Genomic DNA, 9,415 nt, shown 5'->3' on the forward strand with positions numbered 1-9,415 from the left:
CACAGTGATGTCACAGTACAGAGATAATACACACAGTGATGTCACAGTACAGGGATAATACACACAGTGATGTCACAGTACAGGGATAATAAACACAGTGATGTCACAGTACAGGGATAATACACACAGTGATGTCACAGTACAGGGATAATACACACAGTGATGTCACAGTACAGAGATAATAAACACAGTGATGTCACAGTACAGAGATAATACACACAGTGATGTCACAGTACAGAGATAATACACACAGTGATGTCACAGTGCAGAGATAATACACACAGTGATGTCACAGTACAGGGATAATACACACAGTGATGTCACAGTACAGGGATAATACACACAGTGATGTCACAGTACAGGGATAATAAACACAGTGATGTCACAGTACAGGGATAATACACACAGTGATGTCACAGTACAGGGATAATAAACACAGTGATGTCACAGTACAGGGATAATACACACAGTGATGTCACAGTACAGGGATAATACACACAGTGATGTCACAGTACAGGGATAATACACACAGTGATGTCACAGTACAGAGATAATACACACAGTGATGTCACAGTACAGGGATAATACACACAGTGATGTCACAGTACAGAGATAATACACACAGTGATGTCACAGTACAGGGATAATACACACGGTGATGTCACAGTACAGAGATAATACACACAGTGATGTCACAGTACAGGGATAATACACACAGTGATGTCACAGTACAGGGATAATACACACAGTGATGTCACAGTACAGGGATAATACACACAGTGATGTCACAGTACAGAGATAATACACACAGTGATGTCACAGTACAGGGATAATACACACAGTGATGTCACAGTACAGAGATAATACACACAGTGATGTCACAGTACAGAGATAATACACAGTGATGTCACAGTACAGGGATAATACACAGTGATGTCACAGTACAGAGATAATACACACAGTGATGTCACAGTACAGGGATAATACACACAGTGATGTCACAGTACAGGGATAATACACACAGTGATGTCACAGTACAGGGATAATACACACAGTGATGTCACAGTACAGAGATAATACACACAGTGATGTCACAGTACAGAGATAATACACACAGTGATGTCACAGTACAGGGATAATACACACAGTGATGTCACAGTACAGGGATAATGCACACAGTGATGTCACAGTACAGAGATAATAAACACAGTGATGTCACAGTACAGAGATAATACACACAGTGATGTCACAGTACAGGGATAATACACACAGTGATGTCACAGTACAGAGATAATACACACAGTGATGTCACAGGACAGGGATAATACACACAGTGATGTCACAGTACAGGGATAATGCACACAGTAATGTCACAGTACAGGGATAATAAACACAGTGATGTCACAGTACAGAGATAATGCACACAGTGATGTCACAGTACAGGGATAATACACACAGTGATGTCACAGTACAGGGATAATACACACAGTGATGTCACAGTACAGAGATAATACACACAGTGATGTCACAGTACAGGGATAATACACACAGTGATGTCACAGTACAGGGATAATACACACAGTGATGTCACAGTACAGGGATAATGCACACAGTAATGTCACAGTACAGAGACAATAAACACAGTGATGTCACAGTACAGGGATAATACACACAGTGATGTCACAGTACAGGGATAATACACACAGTGATGTCACAGTACAGAGTACAGGATTAGATACACAGCTCAGCAGTCAGTATCACACAGGATAGGATTAGATACACAGCTCAGCAGACAGTATCACACAGGATAGGATTAGATACACAGCTCAGCAGTCAGTATCACACAGGATAGGATTAGATACACAGCTCAGCAGACAGTATCACACAGGATAGGATTAGATACACAGCTCAGCAGACAGTATCACACAGGAGAGGATTAGATACACAGCTCAGCAGACAGTATCACACAGGATAGGATTAGATACACAGCTCAGCAGACAGTATCACACAGGATAGGATTAGATACACAGCTCTGCAGACAGTATCACACAGGATAGGATTAGATACACAGCAGACAGTATCACACAGGATTAGATACACAGCTCAGCAGACAGTATCACACAGGATAGGATTAGATACACAGCTCAGCAGACAGTATCATACTGGATAGGATTAGATACACAGCTCAGCAGGCAGTATCACACAGGAGAGGATTAGATACACAGCTCAGCAGATGGTATCACACAGGATAGGATTAGATACACAGCTCAGCAGACAGTATCACACAGGATAGGATTAGATACACAGCTCAGCAGACAGTATCACACAGGATAGGATTAGATACACAGCTCAGCAGACAGTATCACACAGGATAGGATTAGATACACAGCTCAGCAGACAGTATCACACAGGAGAGGATTAGATTCACAGCTCAGCAGACAGTATCACACAGGATAGGATTAGATACACAGCTCAGCAGACAGTATCACACAGGATAGGATTAGATACACTGCTCAGCAGTCAGTATCACACAGGATAGGATTAGATACATAGCTCAGCAGTCAGTATTACACAGGATAGGATTAGATACACAGCTCAGCAGACAGTATCACACAGGATAGGATTAGATACACAGCTCAGCAGACAGTATCACACAGGATAGGATTAGATACACAGCTCAGCAGTCAGTATCACACAGGACAGGATTAGATACACCGCTCAGCAGTCAGTATCACACAGGATAGGATTAGATACACAGCTCAGCAGGCAGTATCACACAGGATAGGATTAGATACACAGCTCAGCAGACAGTATCACACAGGACAGGATTAGATACACAGCTGAGCAGACAGTATCACACAGGATAGGATTAGATACACGGCTCAGCATACAGTATCACACAGGAGAGGCTTAGATACACAGCTCAGCAGACTGTATCACACAGGATAGGATTAGATACACAGCTCAGCAGACTGTATCACACAGGATAGGATTAGATACACAGTTCAGCAGACAGTATCACACAGGTTAGGATTAGATACACAGCTCAGCAGACAGTATCACACAGCAGAGGATTAGATACACAGCTCAGCAGACTGTATCACACAGGATAGGATTAGATACACCGCTCAGCAGACAGTATCACACAGGAGAGGATTAGATACACAGCTCAGCAGGCAGTATCACACAGGATAGGATTAGATACACAGCTCTGCAGACAGTATCACACAGGATAGGATTAGATACACAGCTCAGCAGTCAGTATCACACAGGATAGGATTAGATACACAGCTCAGCAGACAGTATCACACAGGATAGGATTAGATACACAGCTCAGCAGACAGTATCACACAGGATAGGATTAGATACACAGCTCAGCAGACTGTATCACACAGGATAGGATTAGATGCACAGCTCAGCAGACAGTATCACACAGGATAGGATTAGATACACAGCTCAGCAGTCAGTATCACACAGGATAGGATTAGATACACAGATCAGCAGACAGTATCACACAGGAGAGGCTTAGATACACAGCTCTGCAGACTGTATCACAAAGGATAGGATTAGATACACTGCTCAGCAGACAGTATCACACAGGATAGGATTAGATACACAGCTCAGCAGTCAGTATCACACAGGATAGGATTAGATACACAGCTCAGCAGACAGTATCACACAGGATAGGATTAGATACACAGCTCAGCAGTCAGTATCACACAGGATAGGATTAGATACACAGCTCAGCAGACAGTATCACACAGGATAGGATTAGATACACAGCTCAGCAGTCAGTATCACACAGGATAGGATTAGATACACAGCTCAGCAGACAGTATCACACAGGATAGGATTAGATACATAGCTCAGCAGACAGTATCACACAGGATAGGATTAGATACACAGCTCAGCAGTCAGTATCACACAGGATAGGATTAGATACACAGCTCAGCAGACAGTATCACACAGGAGAGGATTAGATACACAGCTCAGCAGACTGTATCACACAGGAGAGGATTAGATACACAGCTCAGCAGACAGTATCACACAGGATAGGATTAGATACACAGCTCAGCAGACAGTATCACACAGGATAGGATTAGATACACAGCTCAGCAGACAGTATCACACAGGATAGGATTAGATACACAGCTCAGCAGACAGTATCACACAGGATAGGATTAGATACACAGCTCAGCAGACAGTATCACACAGGATAGGATTAGATACATAGCTCAGCAGGCAGTATCACACAGGATAGGATTAGATACACAGCTCAGCAGGCAGTATCACACAGGATAGGATTAGATACACGGCTCAGCAGACAGTATCACACAGGATAGGATTAGATACACAGCTCAGCAGACAGTATCACACAGGAGAGGATTAGATACACAGCTCAGCAGACTGTATCACACAGGAGAGGATTAGATACACAGCTCAGCAGACAGTATCACACAGGATAGGATTAGATACACAGCTCAGCAGACAGTATCACACAGGATAGGATTAGATACACAGCTCTGCAGACAGTATCACACAGGATAGGATTAGATACACAGCAGACAGTATCACACAGGATTAGATACACAGCTCAGCAGACAGTATCACACAGGATAGGATTAGATACACAGCTCAGCAGACAGTATCATACTGGATAGGATTAGATACACAGCTCAGCAGACAGTATCACACAGGATAGGATTAGATACACAGCTCAGCAGATGGTATCACACAGGATAGGATTAGATACACAGCTCAGCAGACAGTATCACACAGGATAGGATTAGATACACAGCTCAGCAGACAGTATCACACAGGATAGGATTAGATACACAGCTCAGCAGACAGTATCACACAGGATAGGATTAGATACACAGCTCAGCAGACAGTATCACACAGGAGAGGATTAGATTCACAGCTCAGCAGACAGTATCACACAGGATAGGATTAGATACACAGCTCAGCAGACAGTATCACACAGGAGAGGATTAGATACACAGCTCAGCAGACAGTATCACACAGGATAGGATTAGATACACAGCTCAGCAGACAGTATCACACAGGATAGGATTAGATACACTGCTCAGCAGTCAGTATCACACAGGATAGGATTAGATACATAGCTCAGCAGTCAGTATTACACAGGATAGGATTAGATACACAGCTCAGCAGACAGTATCACACAGGATAGGATTAGATACACAGCTCAGCAGACAGTATCACACAGGATAGGATTAGATACACAGCTCAGCAGTCAGTATCACACAGGATAGGATTAGATACACAGCTCAGCAGACAGTATCACACAGGATAGGATTAGATACACAGCTCAGCAGTCAGTATCACACAGGACAGGATTAGATACACCGCTCAGCAGTCAGTATCACACAGGATAGGATTAGATACACAGCTCAGCAGACAGTATCACACAGGACAGGATTAGATACACAGCTGAGCAGACAGTATCACACAGGATAGGATTAGATACACGGCTCAGCATACAGTATCACACAGGAGAGGCTTAGATACACAGCTCAGCAGACTGTATCACACAGGATAGGATTAGATACACAGCTCAGCAGACTGTATCACACAGGATAGGATTAGATACACAGTTCAGCAGACAGTATCACACAGGTTAGGATTAGATACACAGCTCAGCAGACAGTATCACACAGCAGAGGATTAGATACACAGCTCAGCAGACAGTATCACACAGGATAGGATTAGATACACAGCTCAGCAGGCAGTATCACACAGGATAGGATTAGATACACAGCTCAGCAGACAGTATCACACAGGACAGGATTAGATACACAGCTCAGCAGACAGTATCACACAGGATAGGATTAGATACACAGCTCAGCAGACAGTATCACACAGGATAGGATTAGATACACAGCTCAGCAGACAGTATCACACAGGAAAGGATTAGATATACAGCTCAGCAGACAGTATCACACAGGATAGGATTAGATACACAGCTCAGCAGACAGTATCACACAGGACAGGATTAGATACACAGCTCAGCAGAGAGTATCACACAGGATAGGATTAGATACACAGCTCAGCAGTCAGTATCACACAGGATAGGATTAGATACACCGCTCAGCAGTCACTATCACACAGGAGAGGATTAGATACACAGCTCAGCAGTCAGTATCACACAGGATAGGATTAGATACACAGCTCAGCAGACAGTATCACACAGGATAGGATTAGATACACAGCTCAGCAGACAGTATCACACAGGATAGGATTAGATACACAGCTCTGCAGGCAGTATCACACAGGAGAGGATTAGATACACAGCTCAGCAGACAGTATCACACAGGATAGGATTAGATACACAGCTCTGCAGGCAGTATCACACAGGATAGGATTAGATACACAGCAGACAGTATCACACAGGATTAGATACACAGCTCAGCAGACAGTATCACACAGGATAGGATTAGATACACAGCTCAGCATACAGTATCACACAGGATAGGATTAGATACACAGCTCAGCAGACTGTATCACACAGGATAGGATTAGATACACAGCTCAGCAGTCAGTATCACTCAGGATAGGATTAGATACACAGTTCTGCAGACAGTATCACACAGGATAGGATTAGATACACAGCTCAGCAGTCAGTATCACACAGGATAGGATTAGATACACAGCTCAGCAGTCAGTATCACACAGGATAGGATTAGATACACAGCTCTGCAGACTGTATCACACAGGATAGGATTAGATACACAGCTCAGCAGTCAGTATCACACAGGATAGGATTAGATACACAGCTCAGCAGACAGTATCACACAGGATAGGATTAGATACACAGCTCAGCAGTCAGTATCACACAGGATAGGATTAGATACACAGCTCAGCAGACAGTATCACACAGGAGAGGATTAGATACACAGCTCAGCAGACAGTATCACACAGGATAGGATTAGATACACAGCTCAGCAGACTGTATCACACAGGAGAGGATTAGATACACAGCTCAGCAGACAGTATCACACAGGATAGGATTAGATACACAGCTCAGCAGGCAGTATCACACAGGATAGGATTAGATGCACAGCTCAGCAGTCAGTATCACACAGGATAGGATTAGATACACAGCTCAGCAGTCAGTATCACACAGGATAGGATTAGATACACAGCTCAGCAGACAGTATCACACAGGATAGGATTAGATACACAGCTCTGCAGGCAGTATCACACAGGATAGGATTAGATACACGGCTCAGCAGTCAGTATCACACAGGATAGGATTAGATACACAGCTCAGCAGACAGTATCACACAGGATAGGATTAGATACACAGCTCAGCAGGCAGAATCACACAGGATAGGATTAGATACACGGCTCAGCAGTCAGTATCACACAGGATAGGATTAGATACACAGCTCAGCAGACAGTATCACACAGGATAGGATTAGATACACAGCTCAGCAGACAGTATCACACAGGATAGGATTAGATACACAGCTCAGCAGGCAGAATCACACAGGATAGGATTAGATACACGGCTCAGCAGTCAGTATCACACAGGATAGGATTAGATACACAGCTCAGCAGACAGTATCACACAGGATAGGATTAGATACACAGCTCAGCAGACAGTATCACACAGGATAGGATTAGATACACAGCTCAGCAGACAGTATCACACAGGATAGGATTAGATACACAGCTCAGCAGTCAGTATCACACAGGATAGGATTAGATACACGGCTCAGCAGTCAGTATCACACAGGATAGGATTAGATACACAGCTCAGCAGACAGTATCACACAGGATAGGATTAGATACACAGCTCAGCAGACAGTATCACACAGGATAGGATTAGATACATAGCTCAGCAGGCAGTATCACACAGGATAGGATTAGATACACAGCTCAGCAGGCAGTATCACACAGGATAGGATTAGATACACGGCTCAGCAGACAGTATCACACAGGATAGGATTAGATACACAGCTCAGCAGACAGTATCACACAGGATAGGATTAGATACACAGCTCAGCAGACAGAATCACACAGGATAGGATTAGATACACAGCTCAGCAGACTGTATCACACAGGAGAGGATTAGATACACAGTTCAGCAGACAGTATCACACAGGATAGGATTAGATACACAGCTCAGCAGACAGTATCACACAGGAGAGGATTAGATACACAGCTCAGCAGTCAGTATCACACAGGATAGGATTAGATACACAGCTCAGCAGACTGTATCACACAGGATAGGATTAGATACACAGCTCAGCAGTCAGTATCACACAGGATAGGATTAGATACACAGCTCAGCAGTCAGTATCACACAGGATAGGATTAGATACACGGCTCAGCAGTCAGTATCACACAGGATAGGATTAGATACACAGCTCAGCAGACAGTATCACACAGGAGAGGATTAGATACACAGCTCAGCAGACTGTATCACACAGAATAGGATTAGATACACAGATCAGCAGACAGTATCACACAGGATAGGATTAGATACACAGATCAGCAGACAGTATCACACAGGAGAGGATTAGATACACAGCTCAGCAGACTGTATCACACAGGAGAGGATTAGATACACAGCTCAGCAGACAGTATCACACAGGATAGGATTAGATACACAGCTCAGCAGACAGTATCACACAGGATAGGATTAGATACACAGCTCAGCAGACAGTATCACACAGGAGAGGATTAGATACACAGCTCAGCAGACTGTATCACACAGGAGAGGATTAGATACACAGCTCAGCAGACAGTATCACACAGGATAGGATTAGATACACAGCTCAGCAGACAGTATCACACAGGATAGGATTAGATACACAGCTCAGCAGACAGTATCACACAGGATAGGATTAGATACACAGCTCAGCAGACAGTATCACACAGGATAGGATTAGATACACAGCTCAGCAGACAGTATCACACAGGATAGGATTAGATACATAGCTCAGCAGGCAGTATCACACAGGATAGGATTAGATACACAGCTCAGCAGGCAGTATCACACAGGATAGGATTAGATACACGGCTCAGCAGACAGTATCACACAGGATAGGATTAGATACACAGCTCAGCAGACAGTATCACACAGGAGAGGATTAGATACACAGCTCAGCAGACTGTATCACACAGGAGAGGATTAGATACACAGCTCAGCAGACAGTATCACACAGGAGAGGATTAGATACACAGCTCAGCAGACAGTATCACACAGGATAGGATTAGATACACAGCTCAGCAGACAGTATCACACAGGATAGGATTAGATACACAGCTCTGCAGACAGTATCACACAGGATAGGATTAGATACACAGCAGACAGTATCACACAGGATTAGATACACAGCTCAGCAGACAGTATCACACAGGATAGGATTAGATACACAGCTCA

The sequence above is a fragment of the Bufo bufo genome, chromosome 11, assembly GCF_905171765.1.
Source record: "Bufo bufo chromosome 11, aBufBuf1.1, whole genome shotgun sequence".
Lineage (NCBI taxonomy): Eukaryota > Metazoa > Chordata > Amphibia > Anura > Bufonidae > Bufo > Bufo bufo.